The sequence below is a fragment of the Lutra lutra genome, chromosome 5 (assembly GCF_902655055.1).
Source record: "Lutra lutra chromosome 5, mLutLut1.2, whole genome shotgun sequence".
In the NCBI taxonomy this organism is placed as follows: Eukaryota; Metazoa; Chordata; class Mammalia; order Carnivora; family Mustelidae; genus Lutra; species Lutra lutra.
In genome coordinates, this window is record NC_062282.1 from 76,223,227 (window position 1) to 76,250,793 (window position 27,567).

Here is a 27,567-nt window from a genome sequence, read left to right on the forward strand (position 1 = left end):
CTTATTCCTGCTGTTTTATCTTTGTCAAGATTCTTTTAGCTATTTGAGGACCTGTGCCTTTCGACATAAATTTCAGAATAACGTTATTTATGCCTATAAAAAACCTTGCTGGAATTTTGATAGGAATTGCTTTCAAACTGTTATCAATTTGGGATATCTTTACCATGTTGAGTCTTCCAGTCAATGAGTAAGATATATCTTTCTATTCATTTAGGTCTTTTTTGATTTCTTTCATCAGTTTTGTAATATTCAAAAAAGCAGATCCTATATAGGTTTTAAGTTACACTTAAGTATTCTATTTTCTTTGCAGTGATCATAAATGATGCCTTTAATTTCAAATTTCACATGTTCATTGTAGTATACAGAAGTATGGTTGATTTCTCTGTGTTTATCTTGCATATTGTGACCTTACTGAACTAACTTACTGGTTCGAGGAGACTTTTTCCCTTCTTTTGTTAATTCCTAGGGGGTTTCTACATAGACAACTATGTCATCTACCAATGGGTACAGTGAAGTGTGGCGTTCCTTGCCAATGATTTTTCTCACCTTACTGCAGCGACTAGAACTTCTGTCGACCACAAGTGGTGAGTGAAGACTTCTTTGCCACATTCCTCAAGACAAGGGCCTTCCTCACTTCAGGCCAACTGGTGTCTGCTGGTTGAGAAGGAAGTCAGATGCATGACACTGAAGAGATGTCCCTGAGTGTCGGGTGGGCCTTCCCTAGCTGCCAGGGTCTCTGGGTGGGTGAGGGGAGTCTCAGGCTCCCAGGGACAAAGAAGTCTCCCAGACTAGACCCTTTACTGTGGATGGGTCTCTTTTGGGGGTGACCCCCTGCCCTAGCCACCCTGGTATCTCAGACATCTCGGGCCAGCAGGAAATAGAAACATGTGCCTTGGCTGCCACCCTCAATGAAGCTGAGGTGGTGGGGTCAGTGGTGTTATTGAGAATTCCTAGTGTATCAAGGGAGGGATGAGCCCAGGCTGCTTTCTAAGGCTAAGATGTAAGTCAAAGAACACCGTGCCTAGGCCACCCTCAGTCAGGTTTGTGGGGAGGAACTCAGATGCCTGGCCACTGTGCGGTTCTTCCACTGCTAGGACCCCAAAAGGAATCACTTTTTGCTTCCCACCTTCCAGAGTTTTCCTGTGGTTACCTCTTGTGCTACTTCCAGGGTTTACTATTACACGTAGCCAGGAGAGGCAGGGAAAAGCAACTCTGTGCCATCTTGTCCAGACCAGAAGTTGCACCAGACCCCTTTCCATCTGTCTAAAGGTGAGCGTACGTGAAATCTTTCTTTCAGTAGAATTCCAAGTAATTCCGGGGCTACTGCTCACTCCAGGAGGTGGAGATTAATGCCTGGCTTTCCCCCCTAAAGGTGGGCTAGATGCAGCAACTTGAATTCAAAAAAGCGAGCAGGGAAAAGGTAAAGTAGCACCCTTATGGAGGACAGGAGTGGAAAAGACTACTTCTGTCAAGCAATGCAAGTCTAGACTTTCTTATAGTGGTTTATCAATGCCAGGCTCGGCTCTGACAAATGGACGATAGTGATGCAAGATCCTACAAATGGGTCCAGCCAGATGACAGCCACACAGAACCCTCTGTATGTGCGTCTGTGCAGCTGTGCCATAAATCTGAGAGGGTTCCAAAATAAACACTCATTTTTAAAAAATTCATTGAAAAATAAACCTACTACTAAATATGAAACCTATCTCCCACAAAAACTTCTGCTCACAAACACAGCTTATACTTCAGGGTGGATAAGGCACTGGCACTAAAGGGCTTCAGGGCAGGGGCGCCTGGGTGGCTCAGTGGGTTAAAGCCTCTGCCTTTGGCCCAGGTCATGATCCCAGGGTCCTGGGATCAAGCCCTGCATTGGGCTCTGTGCTCAGCGGGGAGCCTGCTTCCCCTCCTCTCTCTCTGACTCTCTGTCTACTTGTGATCTCTGTCAAATAAATAAATAAAAATCTTTAAAAAAAAATAAATAAAGGGCTTTAGGGCAAACACAGCTCACCTGGGACTCTTCCACAAAGCACCTCGCATTCCATTCCTGAATGTAAAGAGTGAGTTACTGCACGTGCCTGGAGTCATCTGGAGACTGGACATATGGGGCTGAATCACTGGCTAAGTGGGAGGTGAAGCCCTTGGGAAGATCCTGGGGCATTCAGTCCTCTCTGTGTCAAGGGAGATAGGCTATGGAATGCTATTCGGAATCCTGAAATGTCCAGACAAGGCAGCCATGGCTAAGCAACGTGCCCCTGCTGGATGACACGTGTCAGCCTTCAGCGGGACCACATCACCCGTGCAACACCATGGAGACTGGGACGTTTGGGTCCAGACTACCTCACAGCCATCAGTAACTCCCACGTGAGGAGCTGTCACTATCCACTAATGAGCCAAAGGCGAGCCTGCAATGACGTCAGGGCACCTGGAACCCTAAGGCCTCAGTGAAGTGGCTGACGTCACCGGAGCCCTGAGGATGGAAGTGGTGACGACACCTGGTCAGAGCAACATTCCAGGTGAACAACGCATGGCTGCATGGTACAGGCACACGGACAGAAGATGCCTCGGTTTGGAGGCACATGGACACACCAGAAATAGCTGGGTGTGTCTACGTGTGCAAGACTGCTAGATACACATGTCTGTGACGAGACACTAGTGTGTGTAAAAATTTAGGACGGGGGTATGGGTGCTGCAGAATGGCAGGCAGATGACAACATCTGTGAGTTTCTACCTAAGAGTAGTGCGGATGTGTCACCATGAGCATGAGTGTGCAAGGGGGGGCATGCAAGCACCCTATGAACCCTCACGGGTGGTCAGTGTGTGATCATCAGGAAGGCTGATGGCTGTGGGCTTAGGTACCAGAGTACAGAAACCTATGCCAAAGGCTTCTCCTTTGACTAAGGTGCTGGGAAAATGTAAGTCTACTGATACTTCACAAGGCCAGTACCATCCTAGTACCACCCATCGAGGGGATCCTTACCCTGGCCCCAATGGCGTGGGGCTTCTGTGGGGCTGAGGAGACATGCCTATCCACAGCTTGTGCTTCCCCTTTCTACACCGTGTCCTGGGTCCGTAAAACCAACGTTTCCTGCCCAAATGGGCTTTAGCCAACTTCTAGGCCTGTCTGAGCCATTCTCCACATCCGTCCTTTCAAGGTGGCCTGAGCTTCCAGAGAGGGCCCCCCTGTGCCTAAGGAGCGGCTCTAGGACAGCAGTCAGCAGAGAGGAGATGGTTTTAGGATCAGGATCCAGACAAGGAGGCTGATATCTGCAGGCAGGTATGCAAGGCCCCTCACAGAGCAGGATGAAGTGAGTAGGAAGAAAAGGGGCGCTCCCGCCACACCTGCCACATCCCAGGTCTTGACGGAGGTTCACTTGTCAAGGCAGGGGGATAGACCACACGTGACCATCCGCAGCATGTTCATGTGGTTCTGTCGCAACTCAATACGCACTTAGCCTATCAATTCTAACCCACCACACACACACACACACACACACACACACACGAACACACACACATACGCACGCACGCACGCACACCAGAGAAGCAGCTACTAATCACAGGAATATGTCAGTCTGGAAACCCATAGACCTGGGCAAGGTACAAGAATATAATTCAGAGCTAGTCTCAGCAAACTACGCCAGGTCACTGGTAAACCCCCAGCATCCTCACAGCCCCCCACCGATGCCGCTCAGGTCTAATTACTCTGGGGGTGACAACCAGTGCAAGGACACGAGGCACATTATCGAAAACCACTTTAGCACTGCTCCAGCTCACAGCCACGCTGCCCTCAATAATGACTTTACCCAATTAGCTTGCAAGCGCTCTGCCTTTTGTAAATCAGTGATGCCAGGGAAATGAATTCTGCGCCTGGAAGGGAAGGGCCAGCAACTGGCAACTGCATGGAAATCGTTAATTGGCTTGAGCCTTTTTAGGTTAAGTGAATTATCATTATTTCCTCTGTTTGGTGGCATTGTGCGACGGTGAGGTCAAGTGGGCGGCCCACCATGGCTGTCACCTCCCTCCTGGCATTCGCTCATTCCAGGAAATGGCACGGAGGCCTTGGGTGCCTGTCTGGGAGGCAGAGCAGAAGTGGCTCGGTCCCTGCTCTTTCCACACCCACTTCTAGTGAGTCCTGGGAAGCTGCACCACGCACGGAGGGCCTCCAGAGAAAACAGGCAAATCTGTGAGCCAATCACACTTGGAAACCAAGTCTAATTCGTTTGCTTAAGGCCTTTGCCTGGGCTGAGAGGGCATTTCGCGACCGTGCTTAATTGTCCCAAGTTCACAGGGAGCTGGGCTCAGCAAATACGCGCTTTTATGAACAGGCTGTAAGGTATGAAACAAATGATTAGCCCTTATTTCTGGAGAGCAAATGGAGAAAGTAAAGACTATCTACCCTTACTCATATTTGACAAGTTAACAACTCCTAATATGCAGACTGCAGAGGGAAGAACAGTCTGTCCTTCTAGGGCGGTGGTTCTAGAACTTTAGTGTATGTACATCAGGATCCCCTGCAGGCCTTATTAAATAAAACAGAGCTACGCCTCATCCCTGGAGCTTCTGCTTCAAGAGTTCTGGCAGAGGCTTGAGAATCTCCATTTCTAACAAGGGAGACACATGCTGCTGTTCTGGGGACCACACTGTGAGGCCACTGCTTAAGGAAACCCTGGCCTTCCTTCTAATTACCTATAACAACTCAAATTTGTTTAAAAAAATAATATAGGGACCCCTGGGTGGCTCAGTGGATTAAAGCCTCTGCCTTCGCGGCTCAGGTCATGGTCTCAGGGTCCTGGGATCAAGCCCCGCATCCATCATCGGGCTCTCTGCTCAGCAGGGAGCCTACTTCCCCCTCTCTCTCTCTCTGCCTGCCTCTCTGCCTACTTGTGATCTCTGTCAAATAAACAAAATCTTTAAAAATAATAATAATATAGCATGTGGGCGAGATTATGGATGGCAAGGTCAGAGAGATCAAGGTTTCAAGCGTGATTCCACCCCTGCCTAGCTACGGGAGCCTGGTGGGGTCAAGTTCACCTCTTCAAAGTCAGTTTTCCCTTCTGTAACTTAAAAGCAACTCCTCCCAGGGCCATATGGAGGAACAAAATGAACTGCAAATGTAAATCCAACCTATTGCATATTCAGCTAGTTAATTAATCTAGTTAACAAGTGATTATTCTTGTTAGTTCTTATTAATACTAACAAAATATTTATAAATTATTTCCCAAACTGTCTCCCCGAAGAGACCTTAAGAGTTTAAATTTGCACCCACAGACATGAATACACTCCTAAGCAGTTCTTGAAACTACGTGTTCCTTTAAGCTAGACGTGCTTCCTAAAACTGTGTTCACAACATGAAATTATTTAAAAAAAACCCCTTCACATACCGAATCTTGTCATTAAAGTGCAAAACCTCATAACAATTACACATCAGAGAAAGCTCAAGACCACTCTCATTCCTGAATATCATGCAAAAAATAGCACAAAGAATCGAGAAGCACAATAAAAGGTTATTACACCACAACCAAATGGAATTTATACACGTATTGCAAAGATTGTTCAATATTAGTAAGTCCATCATACCAGTTTATCTTAAAGAACTCAAGAGAAAAATCATGTAACTACCCCATAGACATTGAAAAAATACTGGATAAAATTCAACAACCATTCGGGATGCCTGGGTGGCTCAGTCAGTTAAGCAGCTGCCTTCAGCTCAGGTTATGATCCCAGGTCCTGGGATCGAGTCCCGTATCAGCCTTCTTGCTCAGCAGGAATTCTGCTTCTCCCTCTGCCTGCCTCTTTCCCTGCTTGTGCCCTCTGCCTCTGCCAAATACATACATAAAATCCTTTGAAAAAATTCAACAACCATCCTTAATAGCAACAACAAAAATCACTCAAACAGAAATAAACGTATATTTCTTTGACATGATAAAAGACATTTATCTCAATCCCGATGTGGCATCGTACTTAATGACGCAACACTAGAACACAAGCCAACAAGAATCAGGATGAAAACAAGGGTGCTAACCATCATCCTGACTATTTTACATCACATGAGTGGGAACCAGGGAAAGTCTGAAGAACTATAAAAATTGGAAAGGAGTCACATAAAACTAGGACTATTTAAAGACAAGTTGATCATATTCTAGGAAAGACAAAATTTTTTTTAAAAAGTCAACTAAAACTATAAAACAAAGGACAATTCCGAAAGCTAACAAGATACAAAATTAACGTGTAGGTATCCACAGCCTCCTTGTATACAAACCTCCACTGATCAGAAGATGTACTTCAAAAAAAGTGCATTATATAAAATATAAAATACCATAATACAGTAAAATACCACAATAAATTAAATAGAATACTAAGGAATTAACTGAATAATAAATATGCAAACCTTTAAGAAGAAAACTTTAAAACGCTTTTAAAGGATATCAAAGAAGACTTGCATAATTAGAAAGACATACAATGTTCCTAGAGAGTAAAACACACTCACAACTACATCCATTTTTTTCTTATGATAATTTATAAATGTAATGCTCTCCTAAATAAAAAATCATTTTTAGTTTAGGAATTAGACAAGTTTATTCTTCGGCATATTAAGAAAAATATATAAGGCTATCAAGAAAAGAGAAAAAAAAACTCTGAAAAAGAGAAGTAACAAAAAGTGCAGCCGTTCAGAGAGTCTAACGTATTATAAAGGCTTAATATTAAAATAGCATTGCTGACACTGGATTTGACTATAAACACAGACAAATGGATCAAAACACAAAGTCCAAAAATCAATGCAAATTCAGTACACAGGAGAGGTGAGCATCTCTACCAGTGGGGAGAAAAATGGATTTTCAACTAACAATGTAAACACAAATGAATAGCATCTAAAGAAAAATATTGCTTCTCTATCTTACAACACATACCAAAATAAACTCTCAACGTTTAAATATGGTGGGAGGAGGGAAAAAAGGGGAAAATTATTTATTAACCTTGAAGCAGAAAAGGCCTTTTGAGTCATACCTAAAAAATCCACCAATTTTTAATCCAAGAAGCCATGAAAGTCAATACCAATAAATATAAACACATAAAAATAAAATGTTTACTTAGCAATATATCATAAGCAAAGTTAAAAAGTAAACACCACCACGGGAAATCTTCTATTTGTTTTCAAACTATAGGCAAAAGTATAATCTCTCTAATATATAAAGAGCTTCTAGAAATTAACAAGTGAAATACTTGGGACTTACTAGAAAATGAGCAAAGGATTAGAACAGACGTATCTTTGGCAAGGCTGTTTGGAAAGAGTTATTCTCAAACGCCTACCATTACCAAGGGGCAAGGAATAATTTGACAGTAGTCTTCAGAATTATAAATACACGTATCTTCCAATCCAGTAATTGCTCTTCTGGAAGTTTACCATCTGAAGGAGGTGCACATGATGTGTGAAATGCCACATGCAGAGGGTTATTTGTTGTTGCACCGCTTACAATAGTAAAACACTGGAAACTTAAATGTCCATCAACAGAGACGGATTAAATAAGTCATCTGTACCCTGCAGTATGACACTGCTCTACAAGAAGAAAAAAGAGGGAACAATGATCTCCGCACCGATATGGAAGGAGCTCCAAAATATACTGACAGTTACAAAAAGCAGAGTACAGAACATTGCCTATAATAAGCTATCTGTTATGTTTTAACAAAAGAAGAAGAAGAATACACATACACACGCTAAGTAATAAATGCTTAAAGATATTTCTGGAAGGATACACAGGAGACTAATAACAGTGGTTACTGGGTGAGAAAATTGGGCACACGGAGACTTTTTACTGTATTCCTTGCTATTTATTTTTATTTCTGAACCATGTGAATGTATCCCACTACTTAAAAACTACATTTAGAAAACAAAGAAAATAAGAAGAAATGGGATCTCCTGGGAGAAGATTTTTTTAGAAATTTTTCTCCAGACATGCCTGGCAGCTTCCTCACCCCACTTAGAGCTGAACCCCTTGAAGCTCCCCTGGGTCTTCTCTTTTCCCCAACAGCCAGCATCTGGGGGAAAGTATGTGGACGCTGTCTCCCTTGCCAAAAATTACAGTGAAACCCACCAGAAAGTCAAAGGCAGGCTAGGGTTGTGTACTTTAAATTCAGCACCTGAGCCTCTGATTTCTTCTGTTTTCAGTCTCATTTTCCTGGGACCAAAGACATCATTAAGAAGGTGATTTTGCACAATCGATAGAAAAAGAGGTTAGTATCCAACCACAGACTGCCACATGCGTACGTGGGGACCAGCCAGCAACAAGTTGGTCTGAAGGGTCTGAGATACCGGAAAACGCCCCAGCTTCCTGGCTTATCAAAAGACACCCCCACCCCCCGCCTCAAAGAACCTGCCTAAGATAATAGTTCTGTTCAAATCCATGATGACATTTTTACAGGAATTCTGCAGGTAATGCATTGATGGGGCTGCTGATTCAATTTTCTGTTTGCATAAATATCTGCTAAATCCCTTATTATGAATGAGCAGGGCTGGCCTCAGGGACGAGACCTCTGGTCCTAATCACTGCAGCCACCAGAACTAATGACCCTAATGACTCGAAACTGATAAACCAGCCGCTGGCAGGCCTCCCCTACCACCCTGAGCTGTGGGCTTGCATTAGCAGCATGGGCAAGGGGAGACAGCCTCCCCTGCTACCGACAAGGATTAAAGGATTATCTCTGGAGATGAAAGCGATGAGGATGAAGCCATTTCTAATAGGGTGGCAAGAGCACTCTTTCCAAGGAGCGGCAACAACCTCAGTAAATATTCCGGGGAAGGCTGTTGCAGCTTATGCTATTATTGATGAAAGATAGAACTCTAATAAAAATTCAGGGAGTATAAAAAGTGTCAGAGATGGTTTCATTTCATGTGTAATAAAGTAAGGCACATAAAAATAACATGTTGGCTATAAAGACACAATATTGCCTTCGAGGCAGGTATGAAAGCCAGGCACTTAGAGAGGCTGCTGGTGGCACAGGGATCCGCAGAAAATGAACCCCCGAAGTTCAAGAGGCACAAAATTCAGATTTAGGCTGGGGCAAGGAGAGACGGCGCTGCTGAATACGTGTCCTTCAGGTAATTACCAACCTGTAGCTTCCTCTATGGGATTTACAAAAGGAAGGACGTTAACAAGAAAGACACACTGAAGAATTTGGAAGAAGAAAAAAGAATTAGGTATTGAAAATGTATCAGCATGAATTGGAGCCCATTTCTAGGCTTCTTCCCAACACCATGGCAGCAAAATGGGAAAACTGCTTCCTGACACCTAAAAAATGGGGTGGGTGATCTCAAGTTTAAAATCACAAGAACAGGGGCACCTGGGTGGCTCAGTCAATTAAGAGACTGCCTTTGGCTCAGGTCATGATCCCAGGGTCCTGGGATAGAGTCCTGCATCAGGCTCCCTGCTTAGCGGGGAGTCTGCTTCTCCCTCTGCCTGCTGTTCCCCATGTTTGTGCTCGCGCTCTCTTTCTCTCAAATAAATAAATAAAATTTAAATAAATAAAATAAAATAAGATAAAAATGAGATAAAATCGGAAGAACATCAAGTCATTGGGTCTCCATGTAGGAGTGTCCTGCCAGAAGACAGAATCCCATGTGACAGTGGTCAGCAAGATTTTGTTCCAATCTCAACAGAGAGTGCACACAGGTGAAGAAAGAAATCCGGACTGGACCTCCATTTACGAGGGCAAATGAGTCCACTGGGCAAGGCTCTGGGTGAGCACGGGCAATCCAGGCCAGCCTGGCCTCACCAGATGCTCCACCCACCTGTCACCTTGGCCCACTGCCCTCCCACAGGGGAACTGAAGTCAAACCCCAAAGGGGCAGGGAAGTCAGATTCTTTCAGACTGATACGATTTGACAAATTGTGTCTTAAAGACTAATTTTACAACTGAGCAATATATCCCGGGTGAAGTTTATCTTCATCTAATACGAGAAAACAGCTCCCCAAAATGAGTAAAAGTAAGACAAAAGAATCCTCCTAGAATTTCAATGAAAATGATCATCGTTCTCTCTCCCCCGCCCCGGCAAAAGTTGAGGAGGTATTGGTGAACGTGACCACCTGTCCCACTCAAACCCGAAAATTAACACTCTGGGCATTAAGCAGCCAGGTGAGAGCTACCATAATTAATTGTAAACACATCATGTTTCATTAGGATTCTCCTTGATGCTAGTATAAAAAAAAATCAATGATCTTTTCAACTTAATAGCCAATCTGAAAAGCAATTTTAGAAAAATAATTGGTTTCAGAAATGGAAAAAAACACGTGGACGCAAGTATACCTTGCCATTACTTTCTGGAGCTTTGCAAGACCATTCCCAGGACTCATATAACATTTATAAGAAATAATTATACTCCAAATGATTATTATACCAACTGTTGGTTCCAATCAATAGTTAAGGACATAAGCAGAGGAGGGAATTAATCACACATTCAATACCGCTCCTGAAAAATAAAAGCAAAATTGAAGGCAATATAAGCATCCAGAAGTGGCGGGAGTGAAGAGGTCCCGGTTCTGCGTGCAGGTTCCCAGGCACCAAGGGCTCTTGCTTTTCGCAAAGGCACCCAGGAGGTTAGGACTCGAAATCGTGGGGACACAAACCACTTTGCAGGGGAACTGTGGTCACATGGCCCAATCACAAACTCTCTGGAGCACGAATTCTCGCACAGCTTCCTTGGTTAAAAAATGTCTTCTAAGGAGCTTGAATGACCTGAGATAGTCTTCAAGAATGGGATCTATGATAAGGAAAGAAAAAAAAGATTCTAAATAAGAAGAGTAACAAGGAAGGGCAGTCGGAAAAATGAAGAGGCATGAGCCAGGTCAATGAAGAAACCGTGGAGGGAAGGGGGAACCGAAGCAGGCGGCGGCTGAGCACGGCCCAGGCTAAGAACAAGGCCAGGAGAGGAGGCTGGGTGGCACAGTGGAAAGGGTGGGGCAGGGAGCAGTGAAGGCAAGAGAGATGGTGTGAGGGGGGTGGCACGTGGCCCAAGACCTGGCATGTAGCCAGCTCAGTTTCCACACTGAGGCCAGGAGCAGCCCTGGATGCCCCGTACCCCCTGCGCAGCCTAGTGGCAATCTCACCTGCGCTAGACTTGCCCTGGGTTCAGGTGCCATCGGCCACATAGACATTTTGGGTTCTGCCCTGGCGAGGACCCACAGCATCCTATGGTTGTAGAATGAATGGAAATATCTTATTTCTGTAGCAATCTTCCTTCTGCTTGCTTCTCAGTAACGATCCAGAGCACAGGAAACCTTACAGATACAACTCTTCTGGACCCCAGCTATGCAATTACGCATTACCATGTAAGTTTACAAGGAACTTTAAAAAAAGAAAGGATGCTTCTTTCTTGGGGGGAAAAAAAAAAGGCCTTGTGTTAACTCTTTTCTATCTTCCCACACATTATTTGGAGGCCAAGAATTGGCTACAAAGCTAAGTTGAAATATAAGAAAATTTACTCTTTGGGTTTCATTTCTAAGAAAGGAAACACAGAGAAGTATACATTTTCTCAGCCCTTGTCCCCTTTTAAATCCTATAGCATCTTTAGCTGTATATACTACTACTTAGCCCCTAATAACAACAAAATGAAGTCTTTAATTGTTCTCTAAGTATTTTCCCTCTAATTGTCTACTTCACTCATTCATTCATTCACTCAGTGTCTGCCAAGCACCCTCTGTGCTAGGGTCACGGGTCTGTGTGACATACCATGCTGTCCTTGGAACTCACAGTCTAGAAGAAAAGCCTGTTTCCATCATCATCTGTGAAGCAGAAAGTAGAAGCAACATCTGCCTCTATGGGCTCACAGATACCCACGGACACCCATCTCTATCACAAAGTAGAGGATACTTACAAAAGCTTAAGACAACTAATATGAATAAACGGCATGCTTGGCGGTCATGAATGGGAGTTTTGGAGTCAAAGCTGGGTTCGAAGTCTGGCTGTAGCGCTAACTTGCTCTGTGACTCTGGGCCTCTGCGAACCTGTTTCCAGCCTTCTAATGTGACTGTACACACTCGAGGAGAGAGTTCCTATAAATGGCTTAGTACAGAAGCTGGAAAAGAGTCAGTACTCAGAACCACCAGGTGTCAAATGATGTCTGTCAGCTATTAACGATCATGCCTTGGGCTTTGAGAAAAATTCAGAGAGACTGTCGATAGTTTTCACCCACCACTGTTGTCTCCCAATCAGAGAATCCTGGCCAGGCAGGCCCACAGCACATTTCTTGGGTTCTTCAAGAAAAGGAAACTATTCTTTACATCAAAGTCGAAGATCATGTTGAGATCCAGAGCCCAAAACCCCTCTGTCACCATTCTCTACATACTAATTCTCTACCAACTCCAACAGATGAAACACGATCTATTTCCTCACCAAACAAAACACAATGGATGAGTGCAAACATTACAGGAGTCAACTTCTGCCCCACCCCACCCCCGTAGACACTGTTGGCTCAGGCATATAACCTGTTAATATCCTACAGAAATATTTATAAAAGCATGACAGATTTACTTGCAGCAACAGTCAATGAACCCTATGTGGTAATACTTAGAAAAAAAACTGGAAATAACTCAAACCCAAGAATGGGAACATGGTTAAACACAGCAGTGCTTTAGGAGTACGTACACAGAATTCTATGCATCCGCTGAAAATGGATGAAATGACAAAGGAGAGCTCTCTAAGAGCTGCTGAGAACATGGAAGGATGCAGACCGAAGTCAACGTGCACACACACCACTCTACTCCTGGGGACAATTTCAAGAAGTGTGGCCAGAGAAGCTGTTTGGAGTGGTTATCTATGGGAAGAATAATTACGGAATAAAAGGAAACAAGGGAGTTAAAGCCCTTTACTTTTTATTTTATATACTTTTTTTTGAAGATTTTTAAATTTTATGTATTTGACAGAGATCACAAGTAGGCAGAGCCAGGCAGAAGCGGGGGTAGGAGGGAAGCAGGCTCCCCACTGATTGAGCCTTATGCGGGACTCAATCCCAGGACCCTGAGATCACTACACAAGGCTGAAGGCAGAGGCTTAACCCACTGAGCCACCCAGGCACCCCTCCCCAAATTATAATTAACAGTGAGCTATAAAGACACAAGTTCAGAGGAAATTAAAATTAGACCTTCCTTGAAAAACTTGACAAACTTCATGATTAAGGCAAATAGTACTTTTAGCATAGCTTTTTAAAGTTTTTCATTTTTTTGACAAAAACACACGTCGACAGCTACCTCTCCTTACCCATGGTATAATGCAGATTAAAACCTGGTTGTAGAGACACATCAGGATTCGGACCTGGATTTGAACTAGATTTGAACTTCAGGAGACTCTAAACCAAGAACAAAAACCTATGGCCCAGGGGCCATATCCGGAGCCAAATCTGGCCTGCCACCACTTTTCCTGTGGCCCACAAGTTAAGAATAACTTGGCCATATTCGAATGGTGGAAAAATTAAAATAAGATTTTATGACATGTGACATTTTTATGACATTCAATGGTCAGTGTCCATAAATAAAGTTTTATTGGAACACAGATCCACTCATTTGCATACTATACAGATGATTACACGCTATAGGCAAAATTGAGTTGTAGCAAAAGAGATCATACGGGGCCCAAATCCTAGAGTATTTACTATCTGTCCCTTTATGGAAAAGGGTTGCTGGCCTCTGCCTGATACAACTAACTTAACTCAGTTTCCTTCACTATACAATAATACCAATAATAGCCCCAATTTCACAGGGCAGTTGTGAAGACTGAGTGTAGTCATGTGGAGAAAATACTCACATGAAGACAATAGAATCATGTGGGGGAAAAAACTTTTTTAAAATGTTGTTTTTCACATTTTAATATTAAAATCACACTGTTCTTTTTTTTTTTTTAAATAACCAATGACGTTATCATTTTTTTTTTGTGGTACCTAAACAAACATATCTTTCCACTGATGGCATCAGAGATTAGGTGAAAGAGGGCAGAGACTGTCACGTGCAGGTTATCACTTTGGGCTATAAATGTGAGGACCGTTACCTTCAGGGGTACGTTCGACACTCCCTGGTCCTACACAGGTTGTGGACACCTGCCCCTTGTTGATCATGATTCTCATTCCCAGAACCAGTGTTCCTGGGTCTTTCGCAGGGGCCATTCACAGAGCCTGGACCAGTGCTACAATGCAGCCAGGCCCCTCCCTGAGCCAGACCGTCCCCATTTTCCCTGAAGCTGCCTGGGCTTCTGCACACAGCTATGGGCAGCTGAATCTCAGAGAGCTGGTCAGGAAGACACATGGAGTGTCCTCAACACATAGGAATAGGCTGTATTACTCTACAGCCCAAGAAGAACGAGAGCAGGCTCCAAGGCACATCATGAGAAACAGCGACAGTGTCTACCAGTCCAGGAGAATGGGAGCAAACGCCCCAAGCTTGATTATCTGGGTAACGCTGTGCAAATCACACTCTCCTGCCCTCTCTGTGGATCCTTCCAACACCTCTGCAGGTTGGGTAGCACCATCCCCGTTCTACAGTGAAACTGAGGCCCACTGAGGTCACGTGACAGAGCTAAGGTCCCTACTCATGGAATGGGGACCCCAGAAAGAGTAGTCTGTCTTCTATCCTTTTCCACAGTAGCTCTCAAAGGAGCACACATCAGAATCCCTCTGATTGCTGGGTCCCAAACTCAAAACCTCCCACATTCCACATTCCTCCATTCTGAGGCAAGGCTGGATAATTTGCATTTCTAACAAGTTCTCAAGTGAGACCAGCCTGCCGGTCTGAGGGCCACACTTTGCGAACCAGTACTGAGTCACTGTAACAGTAAGACCCTCACTCCCTCATCAGCTTTCCCACCTCCTGCTCCTTGAAGCAAATCCTACCCAACCGCACCTATATAAGGAGAATACATCCTTCTCTTTTTGCCTCTCTGCCTTTAAGAAAATCACTCTTTTCTTCCCATTGCTGTCTTAGGGCTAACTACAAGACCACTAGTCCTGACTGGCCAGTCATTCGTTCTTAGCAAATGATTTCCCTTCTCTGGGCTCAGTTTCCTCCCTGTGAAGGGCAAAAGGCAATGGATGATTCTCAAGAGCCCTCCCAGCGGAGCAACAAACTGGAGGCCCTGATTCGGGCAGAGCAACCTCCCTCCCCTCTGTGCTCACTGTGAATCCATGCAGCGCCCCCCACCCCCGCAAGGGGGTCCCCCCAGTGCTGAATGATCTGCTAGGGACAGACAGAAACAGAATCACAGAGGCACTAGAAGGATGCCCCCAGTCAGCTTCCAATGCCTGAATGACACTTGGGCTTCAGGCAGTAAATAAACTTGTGTATCATCCGAGGAGATGATGGGGAAAATCCAGACATCATCACCCGTCCTAAAATAATGCTTATTTCTCTCTCAGTTTGAGGTAAGACACTAGAATGCTCCTTCCCAGTCCTATATCTCCTCAGAACTTTTCTTTGACTAAAGGCCTCGTCTCTGCCTCTAAAAAGCTTTAAACCCTAGGAGACTCTAACCCAGGAACAGAAACCTGTGGCCCAGGGGCCAAATCCAGGGGCAGAACTGGCCTGCCACCAGTTTTTGTGTTAAATCATCTAAAATGATTTAATGTTTGCTCTTTCCACTGGGCACTGAAAGGATGTGATGTCAGAGCAGGCTCTGTGCCCAGGGCTTAGGCTAAAGCCAGGCATTCCACAGACATGGGGCTGATGGTCCGGTGGGGCTGAATGGGGCGCCTGACTCACCAGGGCCTACTCAGAGCCAGCTGCCACTGAAGAGCAGAGTGGCTCGCCCTTGACACTACTGACATGTTAGGCTGGGGCGCCATGGGAGGCCTCCAGCCCAGTGGGATGTTAGCACCCTTCCCTGCCCCCAGCTAAAAAAACCAAAACCGTGTAAAGAAACTGCCAAATGCCCCCAGCATGGAAGGGGTGGGAGGTACTTCCCAGGCAAAATTACTGCTATAGACACACAATGGGTGTCAGAAAGAGAGCCCAGGCTTCAGAGCCAGAAGCCAGGCAGGGGTTCAAAGCCCCCGTCAGTCACCACACCACCTTGGAGAACTTGGGGAAGTCCTTTTCTTTCCTATGCTTTTTATTTATAAAGAGGGACTCAAAGTAAACTCTTAAAATGAAAGTATGTGAAATATTATCAAGTAAGAACTAAAATTCCTCTTGTTCCTTCCCGCCCATTCCTCAGAGATCAAAGGTTACAGTTCGGTGTTCAGGTATCTGACCTGCAAACACAAGCGCCCTCAGTTACAGACATACACCAACATTCCATTTTAGTGACTCAAGTCCTATTAGATACCCTGCTGTGCTTTTTTATAAGGCTATCACCAATATCAGGGTATGTTTCTCCAGGTGACGGTGTATACACTTCCTGAACCTTGTTTAAAAGAAGCAGCTGAGTATTTCGCTCTCAAGATATGAACCTGTTTTAAAAAGTTCCCCAGTTTTAAAATGGGAGCAACCATGTTTTCCGTATCCAGGTATCAGTGGCAACAAGACAGTACATGTGTACACGCTTTTTTCTTCAAGAAGACAAGACAGTATTTGCATACTCTCGATAAATGGGAATTACTCTTCTTCTGGACAACTACTAAACTAGGCAGTTACTTTGTGTCTAGTCCTGCACTGGGCCCCGAGAGATACACAAATACATAAGACACAGTCAGGGAATCAAATAGTAAATAATTCTAGAAAATTATTAAATCACAACTATGTAATGATATAAGGTATAGGCGATTAGGAGAGAGTAACCCAACTGCATCTAGGGCCAATGAGAGTAGATTTCCAGGGTGCCTGGGTGGCTCAGTCGTTAAGCCTCTGCCGTCAGCTCAGGTCATGATCTCAGGGTCCCGGGATGGAGCCCCGCATTGGGTTCCCTGCTCAACGGGAACCTGCTTCTCCCTCAGCTGCTCCCCCTGCTTGTGTTCCCTCTCACTGTGTCTCTGTCAAATAAATAAATAAATAAAAAAGAAAGAGCCGGACACATCACGTAGTGTGGGTGAGGGCAGGAATATTCTAAGCACGGAGAACGGGCATATGTGCAGGCCCCAGTGCAAGGTATTTGCTAATTACTGCAGTAGTACAGTAAATTTTTTTTTAAAAGATTTTATTTATTTATTTGACAGAGAGAGATCACAAGTAGACGGAGAGGCAGGCAGAGAGAGAGAGAGAGGGAAGCAGGCTCCCTGCTGAGCTGAGAGCCCGATGCGGGACTCGATCCCAGGACCCTGAGATCATGACCTGAGCCGAAGGCAGCAGCTTAACCCACTGAGCCACCCAGGCGACCCAGTACAGTAAATTCTTAAAGAAGCAGTCACACAACTCAATGATGAAATAATTGCAATTCACCCTCAATTACAATTCTAACTCCCTCTGTGCTATCTGAAAATTCTACCACCCAGATCAGCTTCTATTTTGCATACTGAAACAATCAAAGAGACCAGAAATCACGGTTCTAAGAAAAATGAAAACAGCCAGAGTGAAGAAGAAAAATGTGAATAACGGTCACAAAGACAGGAGCCACTGAGGCTACTCTACAGAAAATCTCTTGCCACACAGTTAGCCCAACGGCCTCGCAGGATCATCTCGAAGGAGGACCCCGCACCTCCCTGCTCTGACACTTCGGCCTAAATGTCCCTGGAGACAGAGACTGCCCCTCCCCTTTCTCTTCCAGGGCAGACCCCCTCGGTGACCTGATGTAAACACAAGGCACAAACTTCCCAACTACATAATAATCTCTCTTTATCTGGGAGTTTCAGGATCTCGTCTTCGCTGTCGGAGATAGCGGGAGGTTCTAAACACGGAGGGAGGCATTCGTTGATACGCTAACAGAACCACACTGAATCCTGCCTGTACTTCAGATCTCTCCAACAACACAAGCTTTTGGAGGACAAGAATTCGTGCAAGCGTGCCCTCTGGAGGCTGGGGCAGGGGAATCTGTCCGTGTGGCTCTGGCTTTCGAAGACAGACAAGACACACGGAGGGACCAGGCTTTCCCTGCCGGTGGAGACCAGCCTCATCTACTCCTTCCGGCCCTCGGGGGCTTCTCTATAAAGACGATGGCTTCCCAGTTCATTCATGCACTGCCCTTACCCTCGAGCATCTGAACGGAGAGCAAAACCCTTTCTTTCTCCATGAAGGACAGTCTTGCACTGAGCAACTTCCATGCATTTGGAAATTTATGGCGACGTCTGCAGATCTAGCAAGATAAAACATGGCACCAAGGCCGGAGATTCCCCTGCCATTCTTGCCCAAAACTCCAGAATCTATTCATGGAAGTAGGATTGTTGCCAAAGGATGGAAGTGAAGATCTAAACTGGACTGGACAGATCACTTTCCTTTATAAGGAACACCAAATAATCCTGCTATTTCTCTCACGCAAGTCCCTTGTATTTGACGCTTCAATTGTATACAACCGAACCCATTTACTTTTCAGGTGTTCTTTTAAAGCTGCATAGACCGCACTTGGTTAAAATGAATCTACCTTGAGGTGCCAGTTAAGCAAACTATTTGAAGAAATCCTGCAGGGACTAATTGCTATTATAAAATAAATTATCAACTCTCAACAGACCTGCCTTATCATAGAACTACATAAATTAAAAGTCAAAAGGAAGGTCCATGGTAAGTACCCCATCCTCCAACAGCAAACCAGCAGAATGGCTGCCCAGTCTTAGGTACGAACATTCCAGCAATGATGACTCATCCCTCCCAGCAGATATCCCTTCCCCTTATAGCTTGAGCTGTGAAAAGCCTGTACTTAGAGTGAGATGAGGGGTGCCTGGATGGCTCAGTGGGTTAAAGCCTCTGCCTTGGGCTCAGGGTCCCAGGATCCCAGGGTCCTGAGATCGAGCCCCACATCAGGCTCTCTGCTCTGCAAGAGCCTGCCTCCTCCTCTCTCTCTCTCTCTGCCTGCCTCTCTGCCTACTTGTGATGTCTGTCAAATAAATAAATAAAATCTAAAAAAAAAATTGTTTAGAGGGAGATGAAATCTATCACTGTGTAATTCCCATTCACTTTTTCTGGGACTATCCTTGGGTGCCAAACAATCTTCTGCTTCCTCTCTATAAGAACCCAACCGACATCTGGGTATAGTTCTTATATCCAAAGGAGTTCAAAATTCCACCCACTATGCTGGCTTACATGGAGGCTTGTCCCTGCCCAAGGGCTTATGCCACCTCATCCCCTACTTTTAAAACTTCATATGAAGCCCTTGAAACCATTTCCAAATGAACAAATCTGTGCCTTGGTTTGAGTGTTCACCCCTACACCGACAGCCGTAACTTTGTCATCCCACACTGGGAATTTCTCCTCCTGCCTAACCACTGACAGAAAAGACAACTCAGGATCAAGCTGTAAACATGTGTAAACTGCATCCTTCCATTCTCCCCCCACCCAAAAAATTAGCCATCATGCTCAGAATTCTGTGGGTGGCTCAGAATTTGCTACAACATGTAACATGAATTTGGCAGTATCTTCAAATAAAATGTGTTTCGTTAAACATATCAGCATCTGGACACATCGGAGAAGCAGGGATGAATGTGTACATGTGTGCACATGGGAAGTGTTTCCCCCCATGTGAAGCTCCCATGTGATTCCTTTGCAACCCCTGGGCTTGCAGTGGAGTGCAGGCAAGAAAGTGGACATTCATCATCACCCACTTGCCTGTGGGTTTGAATTGATCTACAGTCTCAGCGTAGAGGACGGTGACTACATTCAGGCATCAAAATTCCAGCTTGGATTCTGAATTTCTGACCAAGGACACTGACTCTACCTGCCACCTGGCTGATAAGAAGAGATGAATTTGCTTCTGCTAATTGGCACCAAGATCTTCTGAACTTCTTGTCCCTGCCAGGAAAAGCCCAGAATTCTCACTTCCAATGCTAATCAGTTACCAGAAACAAAATAATCAAGAGTATTCCCTGATGGAGACACAGGGCATCCATTCTTCCTGATGTTGTCAATTTTATCCGTGTTTCAAGCCAGGCCTTACGAAGACTGTGTACTCTGTATTATTCTGGCTTATCATTGAATTAACTTACAGAATTGCACTTTGGCTGTCAGCCATTGTATAACGGAGAGACAGAGGAGGAAGCAGTTGGAACTAGTGGGTGTGGTATTTACTGTCAGCCACAGTGAAGAGCACGGCCCTGACAGCCCTGTTAGAGAACTCAGGTGGAGGAAGACAACTCTAGCCTCAGTACCAGGAACCCCTCAAATCTCTCCAGTCTTACTTTCACTGCAAGGGCATATATGATGGTGTGTTTCCTTCCTTCCTTTGGTTGTTAGGAAGCTCTAGGGCCAGCTCTAGAAGTGCAAGGAAATTGACATGTTTTGAGTAGTTCCCTTGCTGCAGCTTTAATTTACTTCTGTTTCCTTATATCCAAATAGAGTCCATCTATTCATTTTTTACCTGATACCTATATATTCCCAAATGTTCCATTTTAAAGAATGGGAGAGAGAAAATTATTTAAAAAAAAAAAAGTCAGGCTGTCATGCATTTGGTTACAGATCTGAGGGTCACTAAGTGACATTTCAAGTCAATTTCTGCAAAGAAAGTGACCATTCGTGGACCTGAAATGAACGTAGTGGGAAAACAGGTGTCTTTCTCTCCCGATCTTGACATTAGCAGGTGAAGAAGGGGCTGGAATAAATGTGAGTTAGGGCTCGTTGGATGGCACTGGCCCAGGGCCAAACCAGGTAGGGCTGGAATGTCACACTGGCTCCCATGGGCTCAGAAGAACCATCTTTCCCCTTACTGGGGTCTTCTCCCCTTGGCAGTGAGCGCCTCTCATGATGTCTACCTTCTCTATCCCTTTCTGTCATTCTTCTTGGCCAAAAAAAGAGCAGGAACGATGCAGGGCCAGATGCTGAACGTGACACCCATCCCCTGCCAACCGCTCCTCCAGGCCAGGCTGCTGGTGCCCCCGGCATGGCCCAAACACCCCCCACCCCAGAGCAAGGAGACTCAGTACCTGACTAAATGCCTTCTGATTCACGTGCCTTCACTGGGGCTTTTCGGGGTGTGGCTTGTGCTTCCGAATCCCCGAGGCACCTGTGTCGTGTGAACTGTGTGAGCTTGAGTGTGCTTGCGTGCGGGCAGGGGTGTGTGTCCCTCTTCTCAAGATTAAAACAATCCATCTCAAGGTGGTGTGGGAGGCCACAGAGACACAGCAGTAATAACCCAGCACTCTGCCTGGGGCTCGGGTTTCCATCAGGCTCCCGTGCTCATGACACTCCGCGTCAGGCCTCACAGTGTCCGAGGGCAGCCTGCACACAGATAACCTGCACTCAAGCAGTGTGTCCCCAGCTCTGCTAGACACTGCCTCCAGGTTCGGAGAGGGGGAAACCCAAGGACTCACCAGCCTCCAGAGCATACACACCACAAGCCAAAGACAAGGTCTGACAACGAGGCCTCTGGCTTCCTCTCTGAGAGAAGCCACAGACAAGAAGTCCAAAGACACACCTACCCGCTCACAGGCTTTTTGTTGTTGTTGTTTTCAACAACTTATTCGCAAACACTGAAGAAATTGGGTTCTGCACACATGTCAAAACTTCTTCATCTGCTGCTCCCTTTGAGGAATGAGAAATTCTGTCTCCCCTGGGTCCCAGACCCACACAACCAGCCTCAGCTAGGGCTGCGTCATGGTCACTCTCTGGAGACGGAGTTGGTGCTGTCTTGTCCCGAACACCATCCTGCCCCTGTTGCTGCACAGGGGACCTCACTGTTCACCATCTCTGCTCTGGGGGTATTTCCAGGCACCCACCAGAGAGATCTTGAGAGACAAATGGAAAAAGAGTGAAACAGTCTGAGAAAGCAACGGCTTACACTTTCCTCATCTCTCTTAATAAATGTGTTTTTCAAAAGAAGCAATCCTATCAAACTCCACTTGGGAGCAACTGAAGGCTCAGCTCTCAGGAAACATTACTTCCCATCAACTGCGGCCCACCTCCCCCTGGCTTATCTCCAGATAGCTACTCAGCCTTGAGAGGCCCCCATGTCACCTCCTGAGATCCCTTTTCTGAGCCTCACCCAGCAGCTGCTGACCAGCCTGGAGCATCCAGGGTGCGTCAAACACACCCTCGGGCGTATCCCATTGCCCAGAGATCCCGCTCTTCACGACACAGGTGCCGAATGCGCTGAGGAAGGCCTCCGTGACATTACTCCTCATCCATGGAACCACCAAGCCCCTACCAGGTCATCAGTCAAGCACGTGATTCGACAATTCCCTGATCAGTTAGCTAGTACGCTGGAACAGGTAAGCGGACATGGCAAAAACTCCAAAGAGCCTTCCAACTCTGGGAATCCAGAACAAAACACTGTCCCTTCATCTTTGACCAAAGCTTTGTCACCTTTATTGTGATCCTTTTGTTAAGACTGGGTCGGGCCTTATATCAGCAGTTTGACAGGTTGTAGGTACAAGAAATGTCCATTTCTACTTTTTTTCAAATTTAAATTTTATTTTTTTTATAAACATATATTTTTATCCCCAGGGGTACAGGTCTGCGAATCGCCAGGTTTACACACTTCACAGCACTCACCATAGCACATACCCTCCCCAATATCCATAACCCCACCCCCCCACCCCCCTCCCCCCATCAACCCTCAGTTTGTTTTGTGAGATTAAGAGTCACTTATGGTTTGTCTCCCTCCCAATCCCATCTTGTTACATTTATTCTTCTCCTACCCCCTTAACCCCCCATGTTGCATCTCCTCTCCCTCATATCAGGGAGATCATATGATAGTTGTCTTTCTCCGATTGACTTATTTTGCTAAGCATGATACCCTCTAGTTCCATCCACGTCGTCGCAAATGGCAAGATTTCATTTCTTTTGATGGCTGCATAGTATTCCATTATGTATATATACCACATCTTCTTTATCCATTCGTCTGTTGATGGACATCTAGGTTCTTTCCATAGTTTGGCTATTGTAGACATTGCTGCTATAAACATTCGGGTGCACGTGCCCCTTCGGATCACTACGTTTGTATCTTTAGGGTAAATACCCAGCAGTGCAATTGCTAGGTCATAGGGTAGTTCTATTTTCAACATTTTGAGGAACCTCCATGCTGTTTTCCAGAGTGGTTGCACCAGCTTGCATTCCCACCAACAGTGTAGGAGGGTTCCCCTTTCTCCGCATCCTCGCCAGCATCTGTCATTTCCTGACATGTTAATTTTAGCCATTCTGACTGGTGTGAGGTGATATCTCATTGTGGTTTTGATTTGTATTTCCCTGATGCCGAGTGATATGGAGCACTTTTTCATGTGTCTGTTGGCCATCTGGATGTCTTCTTTGCAGAAATGTCTGTTCATGTCCTCTGCCCATTTCTTGATTGGATTATTTGTTCTTTGGGTGTTGAGTTTGCTAAGTTCTTTATAGATTTTGGACACTAGCCCTTTATCTGATATGTCATTTGCAAATATCTTCTCCCATTCTGTCAGTTGTCTTTTGGTTTTGTTGACTGTTTCCTTTGCTGTGCAAAAGCTTTTGATCTTGATAAAATCACAATAGTTCATTTTTGCCCTTGCTTCCCTTGCCTTTGGCGATGTTCCTAGGAAGATGTTGCTGCGGCTGTGGTCGAAGAGGTTGCTGCCTGTGTTCTCCTCAAGGATTTTGATGGATTCCTTTCTCACATTGAGATCCTTCATCCATTTTGAGTCTATTTTCGTGTGTGGTGTAAGGAAATGATCCAATTTCATTTTTCTGCATGTGGCTGTCCAATTTTCCCAACACCATTTATTGAAGAGGCTGTCTTTTTTCCATTGGACATTCTTTCCTGCTTTGTCGACGATGAGTTGACCGTAGAGTTGAGGGTCTATTTCTGGGCTCTCTATTCTGTTCCATTGATCTATGTGTCTGTTTTTGTGCCAGTACCATGCTCTCTTGATGATGACAGCTTTGTAATAGAGCTTGAAGTCCGGAATTGTGATGCCACCAACTTTGGCTTTCTTTTTCAATATTCCTTTGGCTATTCGAGGTCTTTTCTGGTTCCATATAAATTTTAGGATTATTTGTTCCATTTCTTTGAAAAAAATGGATGGTACTTTGATAGGAATTGCATTGAATGTGTAGATTGCTTTAGGTAGCATAGACATTTTCACAGTATTTATTCTTCCAATCCAGGAGCATGGAACATTTTTCCATTTCTTTGTGTCTTCCTCAATTTCTTTCATGAGTACTTTATAGTTTTCTGTGTATAGATTCTTAGTCTCTTTGGTTAGGTTTATTCCTAGGTATCTTATAGTTTTGGGTGCAAATGTAAATGGGATGGACTCCTTAATTTCTCTTTCTTCTGTCTTGTTGTTGGTGTAGAGAAATGCAACTGATTTCTGTGCATTGATTTTATATCCTGACACTTTACTGAATTCCTGTACAAGTTCTAGCAGTTTTGGAGTGGAGTCTTTTGGGTTTTCCACATAGAGTATCATATCATCTGCAAAGAGTGATAGTTTGACTTCTTCTTTGCCGATTTGGATGCCTTTAATTTCCTTTTGTTGTCTGATTGCTGAGGCTAGGACTTCTAGTACTATGTTGAATAGCAGCGGTGATAACGGACATCCCTGCCGTGTTCCTGACCTTAGCGGAAAAGCTTTCAGTTTTTCTCCATTGAGAATGATATTTGCGGTGGGTTTTTCATAGATGGCTTTGATAATATTGAGGTATGTGCCGTCTATCCCTACACTTTGAAGAGTTTTGATCAGGAAGGGATGCTGTACTTTGTCAAATGCTTTTTCAGTATCTATGGAGAGTATCATATGGTTCTTGTTCTTTCTTTTATTAATGTGTTGTATCACATTGATTGATTTGCGGATGTTGAACCAACCTTGCAGCCCTGGAATAAATCCCACTTGGTCGTGGTGAATAATCCTTTTAATGTACTGTTGAATCCTATTGGCTAGTATTTTGGCGAGAATTTTTGCATCTGTGTTCATCAAGGATATTGGTCTGTAGTTCTCTTTTTTGATGGGATCCTTGTCTGGTTTTGGGATCAAGGTGATGCTGGCCTCATAAAATGAGTTTGGAAGTTTTCCTTCTATTTCTATTTTTTTGGTACAGTTTCAGGAGAATAGGAATTAGTTCTTCTTTAAATGTTTGGTAGAATTCCCCCAGGAAGCCATCTGGCCCTGAGCTTTTGTTTGTTTGGAGATTTTTGATGACTGTTTCAATCTCCTTACTGGTTATGGGTCTGTTCAGGCTTTCCATTTCTTCCTGGTTCAGTTGTGGTGGTTTATAGGTCTCTAGGAATGCATCTATTTCTTCCAGATTGTCACATTTGTTGGCGTAGAGTTGCTCATAGTATGTTCTTATAATTGTCTGTATTTCTTTGGTGTTCGTTGTGATCTCTCCTCTTTCATTCATGATTTTATTTATTTGGGTCCTTTCTCTTTTCTTTTTGATAAGTCTGGCCAGGGGTTTATCAATCTTATTAATTCTTTCAAAGAACCAGCTCCTAGTTTCGTTGATTTGTTCTATTGTTTTTTTGGTTTCTATTTCATTGATTTCTGCTCTGATCTTTATGATTTCTCTTCTCCTGCTGGGTTTAGGGTTTCTTTCTTGTTCTTTCTCCAGCTCCTTTAGGTGTAGGGTTAGGTTGTGTACCTGAGACCTTTCTTGTTTCTTGAGAAAGGCTTGTACCGCTATATATTTTCCTCTCAGGACTGCCTTTGTTGTGTCTCACAGATTCTGAACCATTGTGTTTTCATTATCATTTGTTTCCATAAATTTTTTCAATTCTTCTTTAATTTCCTGGTTGACCCATTCATTCTTTAGAAGGATGCTGTTTAGTCTCCATGTATTTGGGTTCTTTCCAAATTTCCTATTGTTATTGAGTTCTAGCTTTAGAGCATTGTGGTCTGAAAATATGCAGGGAATGATCCCAATCTTTTGATACCGGTTGAGACTTGATTTAGGACCAAGAATGTGATCTATTCTGGAGAATGTTCCATGTGCACTAGAGAAGAATGTGTATTCTGTTGCTTTGGGATGATGAAATGTTCTGAATATATCTGTGATGTCCATCTGGTCCAGTGTGTCATTTAAGGCCTTTATTTCCTTGTTGATCTTTTGCTTGGATGATCTGTCCATTTCAGTGAGGGGAGTGTTAAAGTCCCCTACTATTATTGTATTCTTGTCGATGTGTTTGATTTTGTTATTAATGGGTTTATATAGTTGGCTGCTCCCACGTTAGGGGCATAGATATTTAAAATTGTTAGATCTTCTTGTTGGACAGTTCCTTTGAGCATGATATAGTGTCCTTCCTCATCTCTTATTATAGTCTTTGGCTTAAAATCTAATTGATCTGATATAAGGATTGCCACTCCTGCTTTCTTCTGATGTCCATTAGCATGGTAAATTCTTTTCCACCCCCTCACTTTAAACCTGGAGGTGTCTTCGGGTTTAAGATGAGTTTCTTGTAGGCAAAATATAGATGGGTTTTGTTTTTTTATCCATTCTGATACCCTGTGTCTTTTGATTGGGACATTTAGCCCATTAACATTCAGGGTAAGTATTGAGAGATATGAATTTGGTGCCATTGTACTGCCTGTAAGGTGACTGTTACTGTATATTGTCTCTGTTTCTTTCTGATCTACTACTTTTAGGGTCTCTCTTTGCTTAGAGGACCCCTTTCAATATTTCCTGTAGAGCTGGTTTGGTATTTGCAAATTCTTTCAGTTTTTGTTTGTCCTGGAAGCTTTTAATCTCTCCTTCTATTTTCAATGATAGCCTAGCTGGATATAGTATTCTTGGCTGCATGTTTTTCTCATTTAGTACTCTGAATATATCATGCCAGCTCTTTCTGGCCTGCCAGGTCTCTGTGGATAAGTCTGCTGCCAATCTAATATTTTTACCATTGTACGTTACAGACTTCTTTTCCCGGGCTGCTTTCAGGATCTTTTCTTTGTCACTAAGACTTGTAAATTTTACTATTAGGTGACGGGGTGTGGACCTATTCTTATTGATTTTGAGGGGGGTTCTCTGAACCTCCTGGATTTTGATGCTTGTTCCTTTTGCCATATTGGGGAAATTCTCTCCAATAATTCTCTCCAACATACCTTCTGCTCGCCTCTCTGTTTCCTCTTCTTCTGGAATCCCAATTATTCTAATGTAGTTTCGTCTTATGGTGTCACTTATCTCTCGAATTCTCCCCTCGTGGTCCAGTAGCTGTTTGTCCCTCTTTTGCTCAGCTTCTTTATTCTCTGTCATTTGGTCTTCTATATCGCTAATTCTTTCTTCTGCCTCATTTATCCTAGCAGTGAGAGCCTCCATTTTTTATTGCACCTCATTAATAGCTTTTTTGATTTCAACTTGGTTAGATTTTAGTTCTTTTATTTCTCCAGAAAGGGCTTTTATATCTCCCGAGAGGGTTGCTTTAATATCTTCCATGCCTTTTTCAAGCCCGGCTAGAACCTTGAGAATCATCATTCTGAACTCTATATCTGACATATTACCAATATCTGTATTGATTAGGTCCCTAGCCTTTGGTACTGCTTCTTGTTCTTTTTTTTTTGTTGTGAATTTTTCTGCCTTGTCATTTTGTCCAGATAAGAGTATATGAAGAAGCGGGGCA

At 44.2% G+C, this 27,567-nt stretch overlaps 1 protein-coding gene across 2 annotated transcripts in view; it reads right to left on the reverse strand.

Moving 5' to 3' along the window:
• The window catches only part of SPOCK1 (SPARC (osteonectin), cwcv and kazal like domains proteoglycan 1), a 516,740-nt gene that overhangs the window by 244,994 nt on the left and 244,179 nt on the right, over positions 1–27,567 (reverse strand). The gene's annotated exons all lie outside the window — the stretch shown is intronic.